Source organism: Pan troglodytes, chromosome 14 (assembly GCF_028858775.2).
Source record: "Pan troglodytes isolate AG18354 chromosome 14, NHGRI_mPanTro3-v2.0_pri, whole genome shotgun sequence".
In the NCBI taxonomy this organism is placed as follows: Eukaryota; Metazoa; Chordata; class Mammalia; order Primates; family Hominidae; genus Pan; species Pan troglodytes.
The window spans coordinates 86,520,342-86,546,744 of NC_072412.2; the positions used below are offsets into that span (position 1 = coordinate 86,520,342).

At 37.0% G+C, this 26,403-nt stretch overlaps 1 long non-coding RNA gene across 2 annotated transcripts in view; it reads left to right on the forward strand.

Annotated features, from left to right (window-relative positions):
• Positions 1-26,403, forward strand: part of LOC100609517 (uncharacterized) — a 203,524-nt gene that overhangs the window by 103,619 nt on the left and 73,502 nt on the right. For both annotated transcript variants that reach the window (XR_001708789.4, XR_008538853.2), the window contains one exon: positions 4,508-4,638. This is a non-coding gene — a long non-coding RNA (uncharacterized LOC100609517). The remainder of the gene's footprint in view (positions 1-4,507; positions 4,639-26,403) is intronic.

The following is a 26,403-nucleotide window of genomic DNA, read 5'->3' on the forward strand; positions in this document are numbered from 1 at the left end:
TATAACACCATTTCTATACAAACTTTTTCAGGAAATTGTTTAGGAAAGTATACATCCCAACTCATTCTATGAGTTCAGCAATGTCTTCTCTTAAAACCAAAGGCATTACAAGAATAGAAACTGCAGACAAATATTCTTTTTAAACATAAAATTGTACAAATAAAATGTATAAATATATTAAAAAGGGACTGGGCGCGGTGGCTCATGCCTGTAATCCCAACGCTTTTGGAGGCCAAGGCAGGTGGATCACCTGAGGTCAGGAGTTCGAGACAAGCCTGGCCAACATGGTGAAACCCCATCTCTATTAAAAATACAAAAATTAGCCGGGTGTGGTGGTGGGTGCTTGTAATCCCAGTTACTTGGGAGGCTGAGGCAGGAGAATCGCTTGGACCCAGGAGGCGGAGGTTGCAGTGAGCCGAGATCGCACCACTACACTCCAAGCCCGGGCAACAAGAGCAAAACTCCATCTCAAAAAAAAAAAAAAAAAAAAAAAAAAAGGGTAGTACATCATGACCAAGTAAAGTTTATCTCAGGAATGCATGAACACATTAGCATTAAAATATCAAGTAATAATAACCACAATATGAACAAATGAAATAAAATAACACCACGTGATTTTCTGAAAGATAGAGAAAAAGCATTTGACAATATCAAATACAAATTCCTAATGTAAAACTCTCAGCAAAAGTTTGAATAGAAGAGAATAATTCTCAACTTGATAAAGGGGCATCTTTGAGAAACCTACTGCTAGCCAACACCATCCTTACTAGTGAATGACTGAGTATTTTTCCCTTATTATCAAAGGGATGTCAGGATTTCTTCTTTCACTACTTCTGTTAAACACTGTACTAGCCATTCCATGAAATAAGACAAAGAAATATCAGTTGCTTAGATTGGAAAAAATGAAATATAACTATTATTTAAGATAATTTGATCATCTATATAAAAAAATTCTATGGAAGCTATGGAAAAAGATACTAGAACTAATATGTGAATTAATACATTTGCCACATGTAAAAGCAATATAAAATTTAATATTTATCTGTATACTAACAATGACCTATTCAGGAAATTAAATTAAAAATACCATTTACAATAGCATAAAAATGTGATAAATTTGAGACAAAAATGACAAAAAGTATATGAGACATATACCATGAAATCTACAAAACACTGAAAACAGAAATAAAAGATAACCTAAATGGAGAGATACATTGTGTTTATGAATTGAAAAACTCAGTATTGTTATAGTGTTAATTCTCCCCAAATGGATTTATAGATTCAGTGTGATTTCAATCAAAATTCTACTTTAAAATTAATTTGTACATTTAACATACAAGGAAGTGGAATTACCAAAATAAATTTTAAAAATAAGAAGATAGTTGGAAAATGACTACTCCTGATTCCAAAATTTATTATAAGGCTGAATTAATCAAGAGATAGATAAATATATTAATGAAATGGAGAGTCTAGGGCTAGTCATATGCATACACGACAACTGATTTTCAACAAAAGTTCAAAGCTCCTTTAGTGGAGAAATGACAGTATATTTAAAGAATAATATGAAATAATTGGATAAGCATATGCAAAAAAATAAACTTAGATCTTTACTTCATACTACATAAAAGGTGTATCAAAATGAGTCATAGAATTAAATGTATCATCTAAAATTATAAAACTTCTAGAAACAAGAATAGAGATATTTTTGTAACTTTCATTTAATGAAAGGTATCAGATGTGTCAACAAAAGGACATCTATTAAATAAAAAATACATGAAGCTTCATAAAAATCACAAACTTCTGCTCTGAGACATATCAAAAATGAAAAGGTAAGACACGGGCTCTGACAGCATTTTTGCAAATCACAGCAATAAAGTACTCATAACTCATAACTCATAAGTACGTTACATAATTAGTCATGTGGCAAATGCAAGTTAAAACCATAGTTTGATATAATTACAGACCTATTAGATGGTCATTTCATACACCTGCATTGTGGGATTACAGAGAACAACCATCAAAACTGTTTCAAAGATACTTGCACTGCTTTGTATAGTGTGCTCCTGCATCCTGTGATGAGGGCATTCCGGGCTTACCAGTCTGTTAGCTTTTGGATGTATGTGAATGAGTCCCACAAGATGCACTTCTTGCAATTTTTGTATCTTCTAAGTTTTGGGGGTTTTTTGGCTCCTTTTATTTATTTGTTTATTTTTGACAGGGTAGTGGTCTTGCCCAGGCTGGAGCTGGAGTGGTAGTGCCACAGTCACAGTTCATTGCAGCCTTGATCTCCTGGGCTCAAGGGATCCTGCTGCCTCAGCCTCCCATGTAGCTAGGAATACAGTTGTACACTACTCTTCTACATTTTTTAAAGGAATTTCAAGCATCTCCATTGAGGTCAGGACATGCCAGTTATATTAAGTCAGGTTTTCAGTCAATCAAACCATTGACTGTTAGGTGTTCAAGTTAGCACATTGATTTCAGAAACACTGGTAATTTTACCTGCATTGATAAATTCAACCTAGTCTAAGATTATATTCCTTGCTTATTAGTCTAACATCCACAGATTCTTTTTTTTACATCCATTTCCATGCTTTTGCTAAAACAAATTGCCAATAATATGCACGCTTTTTGTGTAGATATTTTTTCCCCTAAGTTTTAATTTGAACTTTACTCCAGGAAAAGGCTGGAATTAGATTCTAGTTATACATGTGAAAATAAAGTGGGGTGGTGAACTGGGACACAATTTTCTTGCTTTTGCAGAGTAAATGCTTTAGGCTTGGTCATTACAGAAACTTCAAACAAAGTAAGGATGACCCATCAGCCAGGACAGCAGTTGTTACTTCTGCTGGCAAGAGCTCAGTAGAATTTAGTGGTTGATAGTCATTGGTTTGATCTAATCTAATCTTATAAATATTCTAATTCTCAGTTTATCCTTTTTCCCAATTTCCCAAGTTCAGCTGGTATGTTTGTAAATATTATTAATAGTCAATTGTTCAACTCATTTTGCCTTTTCAGTTCTGCTGCAATTGATAAAGCTTAATATTGAATGGTCTTGGATAAGGGCTTCAATCTTATCATTTTCATTCTTTAGGCCCCATACTCCATTATAAAAAAAGGAAGCCAGCACCAGAGTCCTAGAATTTCAGGATAAAAATTTTATTCAATCATAGCAGCTATTGAATCAAGATTTATACTTCATAGGCACAGGAGTTCACAGATAATAATGCACTGTTTTGCCACTGTAGGTCAGGGACTGTTGTCATCCTATTCTTCAATTGTAGCTACTCCACAGTATTCAGGTCCATCCATATCAGATTAACAATCCTAGATTCCTACCATTGAATGTTTAATACCTGCAATGACTTTACAGGATCAATATCCTTTAGGTAATTTTGGAAGTTGCAAAAAACTGGTAATTTGCTGGCCAGTTTTTTAAAAAAGGGAGTTCATTAAAGAATACTGGATATCTAACGTGGTTATTAGGAAGATTAGAGGAAAAAGAAAACAAAATTTGAGGCTAAACTTGTAGATAAATATCTAAAATTATGCTGCAAAACTTACTTCATAGGAAAATGATTTCTGGGGCTTCCTCTCAAAAGTAAATGTCAAGAAATCAACTTACCACAATCTTCTATAATTGCTACCAGTACCAATGTCACCTCTGGATGGCAAATCTAATCTTACGACCTCTACTTTCAAGTTTGGAATTCCATATTTCAGGTTTACAGAATGGAAAATGGCATATGATATGATTAATAAACCTTTGAAACATGAGCAAATACTTCAAACATGGTTAGGAAAAATAAACTTTTGCCACCCTAGTCCCCAGAGCTCACTCACAATTCTCATTTATAAAGTTAAAAACTGTACTGGGTTCTTGTATTTCCTTCTATAATTTTGTATACAATTAAACACATTTTAAAACATAGGTAGGGTCATATCGTTAAAAAAAAAAAGATAGTTTTGCCCATTAATACACCATATTTACCCTACAGATGATCCACTCTATTTTTCTACAAGTAAATAGGATTTCCTTATCATACGTGTATTCTTAATTTAGTCCAAAAGTTGTAGAATTTAAGGCTATGACAGAAATAGAGAACTAGTTATCACCTAGAGATCCTGTATTTTAAACCAGTGATAATATGCAATTGGACTTGGCGTTGTTTCCCTTTTGAAAGAGTAGGAACATATTTTCAACTGTCTGAAACTTGAAAATATTATGTTATAAAAGGAAGGGAGCACATAACTATTGAGTAATCAAAAGAATGGGCTGTAATGGGTACTTGTCATATTTTGGCCAGTTAAGTTCTGAACTACCTTCCTGTTTAGAGAAAACCTTTGTTGTGTTGGTGTTAGTGAGTGGAGAGAGCATAATCCTTTCTCTTACTCCTTGGAGCTATGCTTTAGAAACATAACTTAGGCTCAGCCAATCATTTGCTCCTGGTGTGACTTAGAAATTTGAGAGTGCTTAAAAGACATAGGAAAATTTGGAATTTATTCACAGTGACAGAGATGGAGTTGAGATGTTGTTGATCACAGCAGGAAATGTCATCATAAGAATTTTGTAAATGAAGATTTAATAAGTTCATGTGGATAAACCACTTAGAACACTGCCTTCCACAGAGCAGATCCGAGGTAAGTGTTTATCATTAATAAGTGAAAGAATATTTCAGGTTTTACCAAAACTATAATTAAAAGCATTTTACCAGCCTAGGGATTCAAATTTAAAATCTCTCCTTGTTACAGTAATTTTATGCCTTTGTAGCTTAGTTTGTATTTCCTTGCTTGTGAAATAAATATTTTATTAAATTGGATGTTCACATTAACCAAATGAGTTGAAGTATAACTAACCTTCAGTAATTTACTCTTGTGAAGGTCACCACATGATTTATCACTTTGGACGTTTTGTGAGTTTTGAAGGTAGACTTGCAATAATGCCCACAGCACTAGTGCAAAACATAGACAACTTTGCTCCATTAATCATCTCACTGGGAAGAAAATAAGAGCTGGTGTGTGGTTCTTAATAACCACAAAGCCAAATACAATAAGTCTGGTTACCCAGATGTAGCTGATCTGTTCAATTTATTTCACCACATTTAGCTCCTGACCTAATTGGAGTCAGTTCTGGAATATTGTGCAATGCCTTAGGAAGTCCAGGTTGGAGAGTGCTGGTCGCATAGTACACACCATCTACTGCTTTGCATTTTGTTTCTAGGATTTCTGGAATTCAGTGTATTTGAGTACTGCCAAAGTGTGTCCTCAATTAAGATAAATATATTTTATTCTTTCTTTCTCTCTCTCTTTCTCTTTGTTTGTCTCTCTTTTCCTCTCTCTCTATGTGAATAGTAAATTTTTTTTTACTTTTTCTTATATGTATTTTATATATATATATATATATAATTTCAACAGCTTTTGAGTACAAGTGGTTTTTAGTTACATGGATGAAATTTACAGTGGTGAAGTCGGAGACTGTAGTGCACCTGTCACCTGAGTAGTGTACATTGTACCCAATATGTAGTTTTTTTATCCATCACCCCCTCCCTCTCCACTCTGAGTCTCCAGTGTCCATTATACCACTCTATATGCCTTAGTGTATCCATGGCTTAGCTTCCCATTATAAATGAGAACATACAATATTTGATTTTCCATTCCTGAATTATTCCACTTAGAATGATGGGTTCCAGCTCCATCCAGGTTGCTGCAAAAGACATGATTTAATTCTTTTTTATGACTGAGTAGTATTCCATGATGTATATATACCACATTATCTTTATCCAATCAGTTAATGGACACTTAGGTTGGTTCCGTATCTTTGCATATGTGAAGTATGCTGAGATAAACATGTGTGCAGGTGGCTTTTGATATAACTTCTTTTCATTTGGGTAGATACCCGATAGTGGGAATGCTGGATTGAATGGTAGATCTACTATTAGTTCTTTGAGAAATCTGCATATTGTTTTCCATAGCGATTGTGCTAATATACATTCCCACCAACAGTATGTAACTGTTCCCTTTTCACCACATTCATGCCAAACTTGATTATTTTTTGAAGTTTTATTAATGGTAATTCTGGCTGGAGTACGGTTTTATGTCATTTTGGTTTTAATTTGCATATTTCCCTGATGATGAGTGATGATGAGTATTTTTTCATATGGTTGTTGGCCATTTGTATATTTTCTTTTGAGATACATCTATTCATGCCATTTGTCCACTTTTTGATGAAGTTATTTTTTTTCTTGCTGATTTGTTTGAATTCCTTGTAGGTTATGGATATTAGTTCTCTGTTGGATGTATAGTTTGAAAATATTTGCTACTATTCTGTGGGTTGCCTGTTTACTCTGATGATTATTTATTTTGCTGTGCAGAAGTTTTTTAGTTTAATTAGGTCCCATTTATTTTTGTTTTTGTTGCATTTGGTTTTGGGATCTTAGTAACACATTCTTTGCCTACACCAGTGCCCAAAAGTGTTTTTCCTATGTTCTCTGCTAGACTTTTTATGGTTTCGAGTCTTAGAGTTAAGTCATTGATCCATACGGTGTGACGTTTTTAGATGGTGAGAGATAGGGATCCAATTTCATTCTTCTACATGTGGCTATCTTGTTTTCCCAGCACTATTTATTAAACAGGATGTCCTTTCCACAGGTTATGTTTTTGTATGCTTTGTCAAAGATCAGTTGGCTTTAAGTATTTGGCTTTTTTCTGGGTTCTCTATTCTGTTCCATTGGTCTATGTATATACCTTGATGCCAGTGCCATGCTGTTTTGGTTACTACAGCCTGGTAGTATAATTTGAAGTCAGGTAATGTGATGCCTCCACATTTATTCTTTTTGCTTAGGAATGATTCAGCTATTTGGGCTCTTTTTTTGGTTCCATATGAATTTTAGGATATTTTTTCTAATTCTGTGAAAAATGATGTTGATATATTGAGAGGAAATGCATTAAATATCTACATTGCTTTTGGCAGTATGGTCATTTTCATGATATTGATTCTTGTGGTCTGTGAGCGTGGGATACATTTCCATTTCTTTGTGTCATCTATGATTTTGTAGCTGATCTTGCAGAGATCTTTTACCTCCCTGGTTATGTGTATTTGTAGGTATCATTTCTTTTGCAGCTATTGTAGAAGGGATTGAGTTGTTGATGTGATTCTCAGGTTGGTCGTTGGTGGTGAATAGCAGTAATAACTGATTTCTATACATTGATTTTGTCACCTGAGACTTTACTGAATTCATTTATCTAATCTAGTAGTCTTTTGGTGGAGTCTTCGGGATTTTCTAGATGTATGACTGTATCATCAGCAAACCGGGATAGTTTGACTTCCTCTTTTCCAATTTGGGTACACTTTATTTCTTTCTCTTGACAAATCTCTCTGACTAGGACTTCTAGTCATATGTTGAATAGAAGCAGTGAAAGTGGGCATTCTTGTCTTATTCCAGTTCTTAGAAGGGATGCTTTCAACTTTTCTTCATTTTGTATGATGTTAGCTATGGGTTTGTTTTATACAGCTTTATTATTTTGAGGTATGTTTCTTCTATGCCTAGCTTTTTGAGGGTTTTTATCAGAAAGGGATGCTGGATTTTATTGAATGCTTTTTCTGGTTCAATTGAGACGATGATGTTATTTTTGTTTTTAATTCTGTTAATGTGATGAATCACATTTATCGACTTTTGTATGTTGACCCATCCTGAGATGACAACCACTTGATTATGGTGAATTATCTTTTTGATGTCCTAGTATTTTGTTGAGGGTTTTTGTATCTATGTTCATCAGGGACATTGGTCTGTAGTTTTATTGTTGTTGTTGTTACGTCCTTTCCTGGCTTGGGTACCAGGGTAATATTGGGTTCATAGAATAAATTGGGGAGGAGTCCCTCTTTCTCAATATTTGGAAATAGTTTCAGTAGATTTGGTACCATTTCTTCTTTGAAGGTCTGGTAGAATTTGGCTGTTGTTCCATTTGGCTCTGGCCTTTTTATTTTTGGAAATGTTTATATTAATGATTCAATCTCACTGCTTGTTATTGGTCTGTTCAGGATTTCTATTTCTTCCTGATTCAAGCTGTGAGGCTTGTATGTTTCCAGGAATGTATCCATTTCCTATAAAATTTTGATTTGTATGCATAGAGGAGGTCATGGTAGACTTGAATGATCTTTTGTATTTCTGTAGTATCAGTTGTAATGTCTCCATTTTTTTCTGATTGTGCTAATTTGAAACTTCTCTCTTTTTATTTTTTTTTTGGTTACTCTACATAATGGTATATTGACTTTATTTACCTTTTCAAAGAATCAAATTTTTGCTTTATTGTTCTTTTGTACTTTTTTGGTTTGGTTCCATTTAGTTCTGCTCTAATGTTTGTTATTACTTTTCGTTTGCCAGCTTTGAGTTTGGTTTGTTCTTGTTTCTCTCATTTCTTGAGGTATGATGCTAAGTTGTCAATTTGTGAGCTTTCAGACTTTTTAATGTAGGCATTAAGCACTATACACTTTTCTCTTAGCGCTGCTTCTGCTGTATACCAGAAGTGTTTATAACTTGTGCCACTACTATCATTCATTTCAAAAGATTTTTAAATTTCCATTTTTGAGTTCATTTTTAACCTAAAAATCATTCAAGAGCATATTGTTTAATTTCTGTGTATTTGTATAGTTTTGAGCATTCCTTTTGGAGTTGATTTCTAGTTTTATTCCACTGTGGTCTGAGAAAATAGTTGATATAATTTTGATTTTAAAAAATTCTTGAAACATCTTTTGTAGCCTATAGTATGGTCTATCTTGAAGAATGTTCCATGTGCTGATGGGAAGAATGTATATTCTGCAATTCATAAGTAGAATGTTCTGTAAATACCTGTTAGGTCCATTTGTTCTAGATTGCAATTTAAGTCCAGTGTTTCTTTGTAGATTTTCTGCCTTGATTATCTGTCTAGTGCGGTTGGTGAAGTGTTGAAGTCCCCCACTATTATTGCGTTACTGTCTATCTCTTCTTGTAGGTATAGTAGCAATTGTTTATGAGTCTGGGATCTCCAGAGTTAGGTGCATATATATTTAGGATTATAATATCTTCTTGCTGAATTGATCCTTTTATCATTATACAATGACCTTCTTTGTCTTTTTTTACTGTTGTTCCTTTAAAGTCTGTTTTATCTGACATATGAATAGCTACGCCTGCTGACTTTTGGCTTCCATTTGCATGAAATACCTTTTTCTTTTTCCATGCCATTACCTTGAATCTAAAATAATTGTTATGTGTTAGGTGTGTCTCCTGAAGACAGAAAATGTTTGGTTTGTAATTTTTTATCCATTCTGGAAATATGTATCTTTTAAATGGAGCATTTAGAACATTTACATTCAATGTTAATATTGAGATGTGAGGTACTGTTCCACTCATCATGTTGGTTGTTATCTAGGTACTTTGTTCCCTTCATTTTGTTATTATTTTGTAGGATCTGTGAGTTTCATGCTTTTAAGAGGTTCTATTCTGGTGCATATCAACCTTCTGTTTCAAGCTTTAAAACTCCTTTTAACATTTCTTGTAGGGCTGATATAATAGTGACTAATTTCCTCAGCATTTGCTTGTCTGAAAAACAATGTATTTTTTCTTCTTTTAAGAAATTAGTTTTGCTGGATACAAAATTCTTGGTTGGCAGTTATGCTGTTTAAGAAGGCTAAAGATAGGACCACAGTCTCTTCTGGCTGGTAAAGTTTCTGCTGAGTACTTTTTTATATTTATGAAAGAAAGTAATACATTACCATTAGATGAATTCTAAAATTTGTCTCAATTTTTATACTAAAGAGTATACTCTTTGTTTTATAGATGAAGAAGCTGAAATCTAAAATTGGTAGTGAATTGTCCAAGGTCAGATGCATAATAAGTGGCAGAAATGTACTAAAATCTAGATTTTGATGCCATAACTAATGTATCTTTCACAATAGTTACTCACTTTGTTGCCTCGTAACAGTGGACACTTTATAGCTCATCACAATGAAGAGTAATTTGAACATCCTTGGATTTGCAATTCTACTTTTTGACTCCAATAGCAATAAAAACTGATATCATTTTATAGTAAAAAACACTATAGACAAAGTTCATTGAGCCCTGAGAGCTCCTATTTGTCAATTTTAATGTAGATTTATTATGAATATGATTGCCCTAATGAATATCTGTTCATCGTTGTCAAAGCCACATAACGAAGAGCCTGTAATGATTTGGACATTAAGCTGAGTCCATGTTCAATGAACATGTCTAATTCATGTTAATACAAACTGCATCAGTAGAGTTGGAGACATGGATTTTCGATAAAACATGAACTAAAGCCAGTATTTAAATTTTTAAACATAATTTGTTTATGTAATTGTATAGTGTGCCTTTTTCTTATAAACTGTAACTATTAACTTGTTCATTTTTTGAATGTATACCTAAAAAAGCATTTGCCGCATGCAAGACAGGATTTGTAAGAATAATATTATTAAGTATTATTCTAAAGTTATATTTTACTACTCTTCCCAGTTTAAGGATATAGTGAGTACTAATTTTTTTCCTGTAAATTTTGTTTTAGCATTTTGGGATATTTCTACTCACAAATATTTACTTCAATAATTATGTCCTTATGTATTTTCTGTTAGTTTTCTGTGACTCAACTCTTTAAATTTCTAAACTTAAGAACATTTTGAGAAAACCACAATTTTCAATTTTATAAAGATAAGCACCTGCTTGTTTGTAAGCTTATGAAAATCTTATACAAAACTTTTTGCTTGGTGGAGATGTGGAGCAAGATGGCTGGTAGAATCCTTGACTGATCATTGTCCCTGTGGGAATACCACATTGAACAACCCCCCCACACACAAAAAAGCACTTTCATAGGAACCAGAAATCAGGTGAGTAGTCCAAGTACCTGGTTTTAACTTCATATCACTGATATAGTCACTTAAAAGAGTAAGAAAGAGAGTCTTGACTTACCAGTACCAATCCTTTCCCATCCCCCTGACAGTGGTTGGTTGTTGTGGAGACAGAATCTTTGTGCTTGGGGAAGGGAGAGCACAATGATGGTGGGATTTTGGCATTGAAACTCATAGTTGCCCTGTCAGAACAGTAGTACCAGGCAGAATTCAGTTGTCTCCCACAGAAGGAGCATTTAGACCAGTGCTAGCCAAAAGGGAATCACCCAACTCAGTGGTCAGAATTGATTTCTGGAAAGCCTTGCCACAATGTGCTAAAGTGTGCTGTGATCCTAAATAAACTTGCCAGGCAGTCTATGCCACAAGGTCTGCAATTCCTGGGAAAGTCCAGGTGATAAGCTGGGCTCAGAGCCAGTGGTCTTGTGGGGCACATAACCCATTGAGACACCAGCTGGGACAGACAAGGGAGTTCTTGCACCACCCATAACCCAACCCAAGGCAGTGCTGCTTGCAGCTCCAGGAGTTACTCTTTCCTTCTGCTTGAGGAACAGAGAAAGGAGAGTAAAAAGGGCTTTGTCTTAAAACTTAGAAATCAGCTTAATCACAGTAGGATAGGACACCAGGCAGAGGCCTGAGGCCCCGATTCTAGGCCCTAGTTTATTGGCAATATTTTTATACACACACTGGGTCAGAAGGAAATCTGCTGCCTTGAAGGGAAGTACCCATCCCTGGCAGCATCATCGCTTACTAACTAAAGAGATTTTGGGCCCTGAATAATCAGCAGCAGTACCCAGGAAGTACTCATGGTAGTACTTGAGTGAGACTAAGAGACATGCCAGATTCAGATGTGACACAGAACATTTTCAGCTGTAATGGCTATGGGGAGAGATGCCTGCTTGAGAAAAGAGGAGCAAGAGTAAAGGGGAATTTGTCTTGAAGCTTAGGTATTAGCTTGGCAACAGCAGGATAGAGCAAAAAGAGAACTCTTGGGGTCTCTGATTCCAGGCCTTAGCTCTTGAGTGGCATTTCTGGGCCACCTTGGACCAGAAGGGAGCCCACTTCCCTAAAACGAGAGTACAAGGCCTGGCAAGATTCACCATAAGCTTAACGAAGAGCCCTATGGCCTTCAGTGGACATTGGTGTTAGCCAGGAATACTCACCATAGCTCAGGGGCACTGGTGGTCATGGAGAGAGACTCCTCTGCTTGTGAAAGTGGAGGGAAGAGTGGGAAGGAATTTGTCTTATGGCTTGGATGCCAGCTCAGCTGCAGTAGAATAGAGTGCCAGGTAGAGTCCTAAGATTTCTGACTGCAGGCCCTGGCTCCCAGATGGCATCTCTGGACCTGCCCAGTGTCAGGAAGAACTTGTCACCCTGAAGGAAAGGATACAAGCCTGGCTAGCTTTGCCACTTGGTGATTGTAGCTTCCTCAGGCCTTGAACAAACGTAAGTGGTAGTGAGGCAGTGATTACTGCAGACCTTAGGCAAGAACCTGTGCTGTGCTGGCTTCAGTTCTGACCCAGCACAGTCCCAGTGGTGGTGGTCACAGGGGTGCTTATGATACAACTCCACCAGCTCCAGGAAGCTCACCACACACAGAGAGAGTCAATTTTTTTTTCTTTTCTTTTTTTTTTTGTGCGGGGAGAAAGTAAGGGGAGAGAGTCAATTTTTTGTGTGTGTGTGCGGGGAGAAAGTAAGGGAAGAGAACAAAAGTTTCTACCTGGAATTCAGAGAAATTGTTTGGATCATATCCATGACCACAAAGGCAATACCTCTACGGGTCTGCAAGATCCACAGTGTTACTGGGCTTGGGGTAATTCTGGGCTTTCTCTAATGCAGAAATGGCTTCAGTGACCAAAAACTTAGATCACAAAACCCAAGTCACTTTGAATACCTGGAAAACCTTTTCAAGAAAGGAAGGCATAAACAATCCCAGACAATGAAGACTACAATAAATATAATAGCTATACTTATATCAGACAAAATAGATTTCAGGACAAAAACTATGAAAAGAGACAAAGAAGACAATGATTTAATGATAAAAGGGGTCAATTTAGCAACAGGATATAATAATTTTAAATATATATGCACCCAACACTGGAACACCCAGATAGATAAAGCAGATATCAGAACTAAAGAGACAGATAGGCCCTAATACAATGATAGCCAGAGACTTCAACACCCTACTTCAACACTGATTATTATCCAGACACAAAATCAATAAAGAATCACTGGACTTAATCTGCACTATTGACCAAATGGACCTAATAGATATTTACAGAACATTTCACCCAATGGCTACAGAATATGCATTCTCGTCCTCAGCAAATGGATCATTCTCAAGGATAGACCATAAGTTAGACCACAAAACAAGTCTTAAAATATTCAAAAAAATTAAAATTATATTAAGTATCTTCTCAGACCACAACGGAATAAAACTGGAAATCAGCCAAAAGAGGATTTTGGAAATTATGAAAACATTTGAAAATTAAATAATACACTCCTGAATGACCAGTGTGTCAATGAAGAAATTACAAACAAAATTTAAAAAATTTCTTGAATCAAATAATAATGGAAATAACATCCTAAAACCTGTGTGATACAGTGATAGCACTAAGTTTATAGTTATAAGCACCTACATCTAAAAAGTAGAAAAATTTCAAATAACGTATTAATGCATCACAAAGAGCTACTAGAAATCAAAAGGAAACTAAACTCAAAATTAGTAGAAGCAAATAAATAATAAAGATCAGAACAGATAATCAAATTGAAATGAAGAAAACAATAAGAAAGCTCAATGAAATGGAAAGTTGGATTTTCAAAAGGTAAATGAAGCTGACAAACCTTTAGTCAGGCTCTATTAGTTCATTCTTGCATTGCTGTAAAATAAACCTGAGATTGGGTAATTTATTTAAAAAAGAGGTTTAATTGGCTAACAATTTCATAGGCTGTATAGGAAGCATGATGCTGGCCATCTGTTTGGCTTCTGAGGAGGCCTCAGAAAACTTACAATTATGGTGGAAGGTGAAGAGGAATCAGGCTTGTCTTACATGGCCAGAGCAGGAGAAGGAGAGAGAGTGGGGAGGTGCCACACACTTTTAAAGAAGCAGGTGTCATGAGAACTCACTGAATATACAGTACCAAGGGGGGATGGTGCTAAACCATTTATGAGAACTCTACCCTCATTATACAATCCCCACTTCCAACACTGGGGATTACAATTAGACATGAGATTTCGACAGAGACACAGATCAAAACAATATCATTCACCTCTGGCCCTTCCAAAATCTCATGTTTTGTTCATATTGCAAAATACAATCATGCCTTCCCAACATTCCCCCGAAGTCTTAACTCAAGCCAGCATTAATTAAAAGTCCAAATTACCAAATTTCATATGAGACAAGGCAAGTCCCTTCTGACTATGGGCTTGTAAAATCAGAAACAAGTTAGTTACTTCCATGATAAAATGGAGGTACAGGCATTGGGTAAATACTCGTGTTCCAAAAGGGAGAAATTGGCCAAAAGAAAGGAGCGACAGGCCTCATACGAGTTTGAAATCCAGCAGGGTGGTCATTACATCTTAAAGTTCCAAAATAATCTCCTTGGACTTCATGTCTCACATACAGGGAACACTGATGCAAAGAATGGGCTCCCAAGGCCTGGGGCAGCCATGCCCCTGTGGTTTTGCAGGTGCCGGCCCCTGTGGCTGCTCTCATGAGTTGTCATCGAGTGCCTGCAGCTTTCCCAGGCTCATGGTGCAAACTGACAGTGAATCTACCATTCTGGGGTCTGGAGGATGGTAGTCCTCTTCTCACAGCTCCACTGGGCAAGTGACCCAATGGGGCCTCTGTGTGGGGTCTCCAACCACACATTTTTCCTCCACACTGTCCTATTAGTGCTTCTCAATGAGGGTTCCACCCCCATAGCAGGCTTCTGCCTGGACATCCAGCCTTTTTCATACATCCTTTCAAATCTAGGCAGGCTCCAAAGCCTCAACTCTTGCACTCTGTGCACCTGCAGGCTTAACACCATGTGGAATCCTCCATAGATTATGACTTGCACCCTTTGAAGCATCACCCCAAGGTATACCTGGGCCCCTTTTAGCCAGGGCTGGAGCTGGTGAAGCTGGAAAGCAGAGTGCAGCATCTTGAGGCTGCACAAGACAGCAGGGCCTTAGGCCTGGCCCACAAAACTATTCTTCCCTCCTAGGCTTCTGGGCCTGTAATGGGAGGAGCTGCTGCAAAGGTCTCTGAAATGCCTTTGAGGGCTTCTTCCAATTGTCTTGGCTGTCAGTATTTGCCTTCCTTTTAGTTATGCAAATTTCTTTAGCCTTCTTGAATTTCTCCCTAGAAAATAGATTTTTATTTTCTACTACATCTCCAGGCTGCAAATTTTCCAAACTTTTATGCTCTGTTTCCCTTTTACTTTTATTTTTATTATACTTTAAGTTCTAGGGTACATGTGCACAATGTCCCTTTTAAACATAAGTTCCAGTTTCAAGTCAATTCTTTGCTCATGCATATGAAGATAGGTTTTTAGAAGCAGCCAGGCCACATGTTGAATACTTTGCTGCATAGAAATTTCTTCCACCAGATAGTCTAAATTGTTATCTAAAGTTCAAAGTCCCACAGACCCCTAGGGCAGGGGCACAATGCCTCTAGGCTCTTTGCACAACAAAAATAACTTTTCCTCTAGTTCCCAAAATGTTTCTCATTCCTGTATGAGACCTTCTCTGCCCAGACTTTATTGTCCACATTACTATCAGCATTTCTGTCACAACCATTTAACCAATCACAAAGGTTCCAAAATTTCCCTCATCTTCCTGTCTTCTTCTGAGCCCTCCAACTCTTCCAACTTCTGCCCATTACCCTGTTCCAAAGCTGCTTCCACATTTTCAGGTATATTTATAGCAACGTTCCACTTCTCAGTACCAATTTTCCATATTAATTAATTCTCACAATGCTATAAAGAAATACCTGAGACTGGGTAACTTATAAAGAAAAGAGGTTTAATTGGTTCATGGTTTCACAGGCCTTACAGGAAGCATGATGCTGGCCATCTGTTTGGTTTTGGAGGAGGCCTCAGGAAATTTACAATCATGACAGAAGGTGAAGGGGAGACAGGCTTGTCTTACATGGCCAGAGCAGGAAGAGGAGAGTGTGGAGGTGCTACCAACTTTTAAACAAGATCTCATGAGAACTCACTCACTATATAGTATCAAGGGGGAATGGTGCTAAACTATTTATGAGAACTCTGCCCCTACCAGGTCCCACCTCCAACATTGGGGGTTATAATTTGACATAAGATTTGTGTGGAGATGCATATTGATACCATATCACAGGCTAACTAAGAAAAAACGAAAATCTAAATAAATAAAACCAGAGAAGAAAAAGGAGATATTACAATTGATACCACAGAAATTCAAAGGATCATTAGAGGCTACTATGTGCAAGTATATGCCCATAAGTTAGAAAACACAGAAGAAATGATAAATTCCTAAACAAACACAACCTACCAACATTGAACCATGAAGGAATTCAAAACCTGAATAAATAAATAACAAGAGTTTGAAGCCATAATAGAAGATCTTTCAACAAAGGAAAGCCTGGGACCCAATGGATTCACTGCTGAATTTTACTAAACATTTAAAGAAGAACTATAAAAATCCTACCCAACTCTTCTGAAAAATAGAGGAGGGAATATTTCCAAACTCATTCTAAAAGGCCAGTATTACCCTGATACCAAAACCAGACAAGAACATATCAAAAAAAGAAAACTATAGGACAATACCTCTGATGAACATTGATGCAAAATTTATCAACAAAATACTAACAAACTGAATTCCACAATAAAGTGAAAAGATTATTCATCATGACAAAGCAGAATTTGTCCCAGGGATATATTAAATTAGCCATATGTATATATATGTAGTATTTTGTAGTTGATTTCTTGCACACAGTTGATATTTGTTACAGTCTGTTCTCATAGACTATAACTACCTGAGACTACCTGAGACTGGGACATTTATGAAGAAAAGAGGTTTAATTGACTCACAATGCTGCAGGCTGTACAGAAGGCATGGTTGGGATGGCCTCAGGAAACCTACAATCATGGTGGAAGGGTGAAGGGGAAGCAAGCACTTTCTTTACATGGCAGAGCAGGAGGAAGAGAGCAAAGGGGAAAGTGTTATGCACTTCTAAACAACAGATCTTATGAGAACTCACTCACTATTTTGAGAACATCAAGGGGATAATTTGTCCCCATGATGCCATCACCTCCCACAAGGTTCCTCCTCCAACACATGGGAATTACAATTCAACATGAGATTTGGGTGGGGACACAAATCCAAACCATATCATTCCACCCCTGACTTTTCTAAATCTCATGTCCTTCTCATTTCAGAACACAATCATGACTTCTCAACAGTCCTCCAAAGTCTTAGCTCATTCCAGGAGCTAAGTCCGAGGTCTCATCTGAGACAAGGCAAGTCCCTTCTGTCTGTGAGCCTGTAAAATAAAAACCAAGTTAGATACTTCCAAGATACAATGTGGATACAGGTAAATGTTCCCATTTCGAAATGAAAAAATTAGCCAAAACAAAGGGGCTACAGGCTCCATGCAAATCCAAAATGCAGTAGGACAGTCATTAAATCTTAAAGCTCCAGAATAATCTTCTTTGGCTCTGTGTCTCACATCCAGGCCACACTAAGGCAAGGGGTGGGTACCCAAGGCCTTGGGAAGCCCCTCGCCTGTGGCTCTGCAGGGTACAGCCTCCATGTCTGTTTTCACTGGTTGTCCTTAAGTGCCTGTGGCTTTTCCAGGGGCATAGTGCAAGCTGTCAGTGGAGCTACCATTCTGGGGTCTGGAGGATGGTGGTCCTCTTATGACAGCTCCACTGTGTCACATAAGCAGTGTCCCAGTGAGGATGCTGTGTGGAGTCTCCAGCCCCACATTTCCCCTCTGCACTGCCATAGTAGAGGTTCTTCGTGAGTGCTCTGCCCCTGTAGCAGACTTCTGCCTGGACATCCAGGCATTTCCATGCATCCTCTGAAACCTATGCACAGGCTCCCAGGCCTCAATTCTTGTGTCTGTGCACCCACAGGCCCAAGACCATGTGCAAGCCACCAGGGCTTAGGGCTTGAACCCTCTCAAGCAATGGCCCAAGCTGTACTTTAGTGCCGCCTCCCCACTTTTTTTTGAGATGGTGTTTTTTTCTTGTCGCCCAGGCTGGAGTGCAATGGCACCATCTCAGCTCACTGCAACCTCTGCCACCTGGGTTCAAGTGATTCTCCCACCTCAGCCTCCTGAGTAGCTGTGATTACAGGTGCCTGCCACCACGCCCAGCTATTTTTTTTGTTTGTTTTTGATAGAGATGGGGTTTCACCATGTTGGCCAGGCTCTTCTCAACTCCTGAACTCAGGTGATCCATCTGCTTCGGCCTCCCAAAGGGCTGGGATTACAGGTGTGAGCCACTGTGCCCAGCCCTACTTTGGCCCCTTTTAGCCATGGCATCTGGAGCTGGAGCAGATAGGACATAGGGTACCATGTCCCAAGGCTGCATAGAACAGTAGGACTCTGGGTCTGGCCCATGAAACCATTTTTCCCTCCTAGGCTTCCAGGTCTGTGATGGGAGGGGTTGCTGTGAAGGTCTCTGAAACACCTTGGAGTCATTTTCCCCATTTTCTTGTCTATTCATATTTGGCTTTTCTTTACTCATGAAACTTTCTGCAGCCTTGAATTCCCACCAGGAAAAGGGTTTTTATTTTCTACAACATGGCCAGGCTGCAAATTTTCTAAACTTTTATGCTTTGCTTTTCTTTTAAATATATGTTCCAGTTTCAGACCATCCTCTTGGGAATGCCTATGAGCATACCCTGTTAGAAGCAGCCAGGCTACATCTTGAACACTTTGCTGCTTAGAAATTTATTCCACCAGATACCCTCAATTATCTTACTCAAGTTCGAAGTTCCACAGATCTCTAGAGCAGGGGCATAATGCCACCAGTCTCTTTGTTAAAGCATAGCAAGAGTGGCCTTTACACAGGTTCCCAATAAATTCTTCATCTCCATCTGAGACTACCTTAGTCTGAACTTCACTATTCATATCACTATCAGTATTTTGGTCACAACCATCCAAAAAGTCTCTTGGAAGTTCCAAACTTTTCCTCATCTTCCTGTCTTCTTGTGATCCCTCCAAATGATTCTAACCTCTGCTCATTACCCAGTTCTGCTGTTGCTTCCACATTTTCAGTTATCTTTGTAGAAATGCTTCACTTCTGGTACCAATTTTCTGTATTGGTCCATTCTCACGCTGTTATAAGGAAACACCTGAGACTGAGTAATTTATAAAGAAAAGAGGTTTAATTGTCTCACTGTTCAGGCTGTACAGGAAGCCTGGCTGGGAAACCTCAGGAAACTTACAATCAGTGTAGAAGAGAGTGAAGGGGGAGGTGATACACACTTTTAATCAACCAGATCTCATGAGACCTTGCTCAGTATCACAAGAACAAGAAGCACGATATCCTCCCCTGTGATCCAATCACCTCCTACCATGTCCCTCCCCCAATACTGGGGATTACAATTCAACATGAGATTTGGGTAGGGACATAAAGCCAAACCATATCAGTGTTCAATAGGTGTTTATTGTTTTATTAATATACCTTTGCTCCTTTACCTACTTTGATAAATAAGTGGTGTCAGACTCCACTTAATTGCTCAAGAAAAAATATGTTGCTTGATACTTATTTCTGCCATAATTTTATTGCCTCCTCATATGTAATTAATCACTAAATCCTATGAATTCTAGCTCTTAAAATATTTCTTGAACTTTCTTATTCTCTACACCCCCACCATTAGCACCTTCATCCAAGTCTCCCTCTTCTCTTTTGTGGACAGTAGCCTCATGAGTGATCTCTCAGTACTTAAGGTCAGACTGATATTTTAAAAATAAAAATGTGGCTATCTTCCTAGTCCTTTACTTGACATCTCAAATGATTTTCTTCCCTTTAAAAAAAATTCTTCAATACTAACATGGCTTAGAAACTCTTTAAGGTCATACTTCTGCTTATCATTTCTTAAACCACTCCCCCCTAGGTAGTTATCCCTCTTCTTATTGTCAAATTAGGGTACTCACACATACTCTTCTTTCTCTCTGTATCCTTGATCTTCCTCTAATTCTCTCTCATGTATAGCTTTTCCTTTAGGTAATTTTCATTGCTACTTTTTTACTCAGTCTTTAATTAACTTTCATTTTCATTGCATTTTGTTACTTCTCTTTCTGATATTGATAGCACTTACATTAATTGCTTAATGTGTGCCTTCATATTAGACTGTAATCTTTAAGAATTCAGGAACCACTCTGTTCTTCCCACTGCTGTGCCCCTAGGTCTGTCATAGAGTAGGTGGATGAGCATGAGTTAAATGGTGCTTTTCAAGGAATGGGTAAAATACAGTGAAAAGTTACATTGAGGGTTTTAAGAACTATTTGGAAAAGACAAAAGAGCAGCTAGTATAAACAAGTTTCTTAAGGATACTGGATAACTTTCTTAAGGATACTGGACAATAAATGGGATGTTATCTTGAATCATGTGTAGGGTCAAACTTTTTTTTTCTTTTAAAGAAAAATGACAGCTTGATCATATATAAGGAAGAAAAAAAATTATCCAATTAACTAGATTGAAATAAAGATTTAAGAAAGAAAAGATATAATTGAAGTAGCATCTTACTAAGAAAGGCAAGGAGATAATAATTTACTGTCATCACTTTCATCATCGTTATTATCATCATTATTAGAATAAATAGGTTCAAAACAGGCTCATTATTAGAATAAACAGAATGAAGTCTTTGGGTTTCCAAATAGTAATAGCAATAGTTTGTTAAGTGTATATTATCTGACAAAACTTGCTAATTATTCTTTACTACTCTATGAAGTAGAAATTTTTACCTCCATTTTAGTGATGTCGGCATTGAAACTGCAAAACGAGAAAATTCGTCAAGGTCATGCTGTGTCAACACGAATTATCTAAACTTTGTTGTCCTGACTCCAAACCCAAAGCACCAGAGCAAGATGCTGTTTCTCTGGAAAAAAAAAAATTCTTCAAGACAATACGAAAGCAAAGAAAGAGAAATGCACAGATTTTTTTATTCTTTTGAGTCAGAGAGGAGGACAATTGTGTAAACTTAGGTTGGGATGGTTTTAATTTTCTCAGTAGGAGGTGAGGTTATGTGCTAAGAGGGAGGAAGGAGGGCTGGTATTAGGGACTTGAGCACAACGGAAACATTTGGAACAGCTGCAGGGAGGAATGCAATGGTTAGTCAACAAGTGACAAATAAAAGAATTGCTGAGATACAATGAGGGTCCAGCTGAGGTCAGTTGAATCAGTCACTATTGTTTGGTAATTTGATTCTGTTTGTGAATATGGGGAGAGGAATTGGGCAACAGGAGTTATTGAAATGTGAGGATTGGTAAGGTGGAAATCACAGAGGAACAGAAAGGAGGGAGAATTCGTGGGTTGTAAGTGCATTAGTGACCTGATTAATTTTGTGAGTCTTGGCAGAGGGAAGAGGAAGGGTATGGTTCAGAGTTGAGAAGAGCACATTAGTAAACTACTGGAGATCATGATAGAATTGATAGATCACAGAGAAAGGAAGACATAGAAAAGCAAGACGTTGCTTCCTCAACCAGAGCAAGACGTTGCTTCCCCCCCCCAAAAAAAAAAAAAAAAAAAAAATTCTTCAAGACAATGCAAAAGCAAAGAGGGAGAAATGCACAGATTTTTTTTTCTTTTGAGTCAGAGAGGAGGACAATTTTGTAAACTTAGATTGGGATGCTATATAGAATTCTCATAAGATATCATGAGTTTGGTACTTTTATTTCCATTTTATACATGAGGAAACTAAAAGTTAGGTAAATTAAATGCCTAGCAGAGAATTTTAATCCTCCTGGTTGTGAAAGAGAAAAGATTCAGGGACACACAGTTGGGTAGCAGGGAGTATGCTCGTATTCAATGAGCCTACTGACTTTGATGAAGACCAAGGTACCCTTTTGTAACATGTGTTTAAGTGGTTTATGTGGTTAAATTACTTTATTTAAGATCCATTAGTAAAAAAAGATACATATTTTCTTATATGTAATTCTTATGAAATCCAAGTGTACTACTTCACACATTTCAGGTCATGCAAGCTTTCTTGGGAAGGTACACACCTGTTAATTGTTACTAACACCCTCAGACATATTTTATTGGTTAGGCTATAGTGCTGTTGATTTTTAGTTCTTGCAGCTGGATGAAGCTGCACATTTTGAATGCCTGAAATTTGACCTAAATGGTGTTGACATTACAGTGACTGTGAGTGATGGAAAAGGAAACAAAAAATCTTGGATTTTTTTCCTCTACAGAGACCTCTTCTCCTCAAATTAATAACAACAACAGACTTAGAAAATATCTCTTGAATTGCAGACTGCAGCCAGCAGTACAGCTGCATAGTTATGAGAGGCTCATGGGGACTCCTGCCTTTCAGGCTAAATCCTTCTACTCATAAAAGTACCCCTGTTGTTTTGTTATAGTGTCCTCTATGCTTGTTATTTTATTTATTTTACAAAAGTTAAGTGTTGTGTAGAATATCTCCAATGCCTAACATGCATAACTTTAGGAATCTACATTTATTTTGTTGTGATTTAAAAGAAACAGAAATGGGAAAATATAATTGAATCCAATAAATATCTATTGACAAATACATTAATAAGTGAAGCACTATGTTTCTAGAAAGATTCCATAGCGATTGCAGCATAGTCTCTGTTCTCAGAAATGGTGTGGTTTAGGGATACAGATAGGCATTTAGAGCAATGATTATAATGCGAATCATGAGGCTGCTTTTTGTGAAAAGCTTTTGAGAAAGGTTTTAGTAATATAAAGAAAGGAGAGATGGTTTGTGATTGTCATTGAACTTATTATTAAGGATACGTAAGATAGATTTTGATAGGTAGGTATAAGAACAAAAAGCAATCCAGGTAGACAGCATCTCAGTATCATAGGCAGCAAGCAAGAAAGTGAAGAGAATTTTCATGAAGTAATTGAGACTGCTCTGAGTAGTAGCCCATGTTATATTCAAAGAAACATGAATTGAGGGGGAAAAAGTTGCAGGAAACCAAAGAATGGTCAATTGAGGCCATGTTAGGCATCTCTGCAATACATAGTTAAGGAGCAGGAACAGCATTCTGCAGTCAGTGATGGACAATGAAAGATTTATGAGGAACTGAGTCATGTAATAAGGTATATTTCTTTATTTTTAAAGCTCTTTATTGAAGCATGATTGATATATAAAATGCTGTCGATATTTCATATATATATATACAACTTGATATGTTTGAAAATAAGTAAGCACCTGTGAAACACTTCCACAATCAATGTAATAAATGTACCCATTACCTCCAAAAGCTTCCTTCGGTCTGCCCCTCACTTTCAGTTGAGTTTTTTTTTTCTTTTGTGGTAAGAGCACTTAAGATGAGATTTATCCTCTTAGTAAATGTTAAGTATACAATACTTAAGCCAGAGGTTAATCATAGGTCCTACATTGTACAGTATATCTTCCGAACTTACTTATCTTGCTTATTTGAAATGTTGTAACCTTTGATCAACACCTTCTCATTTCCACCTACCTCAGCGCCTGGCAACCACCATTCTACTCTCTGCTTCTATGAGTCTGGCTATTTTAAAATTCCACATATGACTGAGATAATGCAGAATTTGTCTTTCTATTCCTGGCATAATGTCCACGAGGTCCATCTCTGTTAAATAATTGATCCTATTTAACGAAAAAGATTCTGAATGAAGGAAAAAGAAGCGAGATGGTCTAGTCATCTTGTCACTTCTCTTTCTGGCAATAAAGCAAACCTGGTACCTGACTGACTTTCCCACTAGCGGCAACGCAAAAGCTGGTGTATGTGTGTGTGTGTGTGTGTGCACGCACACGCATGTGTATCAGAGATACTAAATCTGTTTATCCTTCATCACTGATGGGACAAGACAGAACGAATCCCACAGAGAATAAAAATGAAATGAAGAATATCTAGAAGCTATAAAACCATCCAAGTTTGCTTTTGCATTCATAGTTACTGAAAAAAAAAAAGCCTAAATAACTCGAATTTCTGCTCTGACAGATGTTTGGGATGAGAGTAGGGAGATAAAGTCTATGAAGGCTGAGGAGACCAAATAAGAGACTCCTCATGTAAAGCTGGAAAATGATTTTTATTGGCATTATGAAGATGAAAGGGAATAAAACTAAGCAGAAAGTTACAGCAAAACCAAACAAATAATGTAACAGCTAAAACCTCTGTTAAACTTGGCATTTGGAGGAAAGAAAAACAGTCAACCTCACTTCATGTTGTGTTAATACAGGTATCTCTATGGTAAGAAAAACTTAGTCACTCAAGAGATTTTAGGTTGGTGGTTTCTTCTTGCAACAAGTGGTCCTAACTTTAAGAAAATATTTCTAACATCTAAAAAATTTTTAAAAATAATTTTACTCCCAAATCAGGCATAACTTTGATAAAATGACCAGGGCAGTTTAAGGAAAAAACATCTTTCTTATAAAAAAAGTCTTAAGCCAAATAATATCAAAGAAAAGTAGCACAGTCTAAAAAAATAATGATTCAGAATGAGCCAATTGCGTTTACCCCATAAATGACAGCATGAATTAATGCAGGGGATACTTTGTTATTACAAAGGTTGGGTATTCACTGATTTATGTATGTGTGCATTCCTTCATATCAGTGTCTATATCCATACAGATATTATATAGACATTGACTACCTCTTACCTTTAAGATACTGTGTGAAATATTTTATCATATATAAAAATGGATGATTGGACTCTATACTAAAAGATGTTATATAATCTAGTAGCAGGAAAAAAAATTGATTTGTGTAACTCACCATGCATGTTAAGGGTATTTATTGTTTCATGATAATTAATTTCTCCTTATTCCATATATATATAGATAGATATAGATATAGATATATGTGCAATTTTTATCTAAACATAGGCATTCCAAGAAGTACATTTTTAAAAAAATGTGGGCATGTGCTTTCCAAGAATAGTACACTACATTCCCCAGACTTGTTTGCAAATACATACTGCCATGGGACTAAATTCTGGCCAAAAGGCTGTGAAACAGAATGATGTATATAACTGTCAGTTCTCTTAAATGGTAAGAAGCTTACCTGATTTCATTCTGTTTTCAATTTATGCTTATAGAAATGTTGAAATTATGTATAATGCCCTTAGAAACAATATAAATATGAAGCCACAACAACGCAGAAGGAGTCTGGAGCACATTCTGTATAAGACTTGCACTCTTCATACTGGCCTATTAAATAAAAGTAAACTTTGATCTTGAACCCATTCTTGCTTGAGATTCTTTTATGGTTGTTGAATCTATATCCTAATATGCCATATTAAAGGAAAATCCATACAATAATTTCAGTAGATAAAGAAAAAGTATTTAGAATGTTTCACTAAAAAATTATCGAATTGGGAATGGAAGAAAATTTTATATCTCAGTAAAAGGCATAAAAGCATCTGCAACATCCATGATCATATTATAATTAAGATGAAATGATGTTAGCATCCTCATTAAGAATTTGATGGATTAAAGATCATCATAAATTGTTAGTCATCCTTCCTATTAAGAGCTGGTTCTTTCTTCTTGCCTTGAATCTCGTTAGGTTCTGTGAAGAATATGCCAGAAGTGATGCCGCACCAGCTTCTGAGCCTAGGCCTTAAGAAATTAGCAGTTTCTACTTCCTATTTCTTGCAGTGCTTTCTTTCGGAGCCCTGGTCATCAGATACAAAGTTTAAGGATACTGAAGACAGCTTACTGGGAAAACCATGTGTAGATACTCACGTTGAGTCTCAGATAAGCCCAGCTGTTCATTCACTGCTGGCAAAACTCCAGGCCTGTGAAGGAAGCCATTATGAACATTCCAGACTAGCCCATCTAATAGCTGAATATTAATGAGTGGCCACAAATGAAAATACATAGGGCCAAGAATCACATAGTCAAGTCCTCAATATACTCTTAAGAAGAATAGAGGCCGGGCGCGGTGGCTCACGCCTGTAATCCCAGCACTTTGGGAGGCCGAAGCGGGCGGATCACTAGGTCAGGAGATCGAGACCATCCTGGCTAACACGGGGAAACCCCGTCTCTACAAAATAATAAAAAAAATTAGCCCGGCGTGGTGGCAGGCACCTGTAGTCCCAGCTTTTCGGGAGGCTGAGGCAGGAGAATGGCGTGAACCCGGAAGGCGGAGTTTACAGTGAGCAGAGATCACGCCACTGCACTCCAGCCGGGGTGACAGAGTGAGACTCCATCTAAAAAAAAAAAAAAAAAGAATTAAAAAAAAAAGTGCCTTTACTTGCCAAATAATTTTTTTAAAAAAATTCACAGATTTTATTACTTATCACTGTTTTAGATTGATGGGAAAATGGAGCAGATAGTATGAAGAGTTCCCATGTATTTT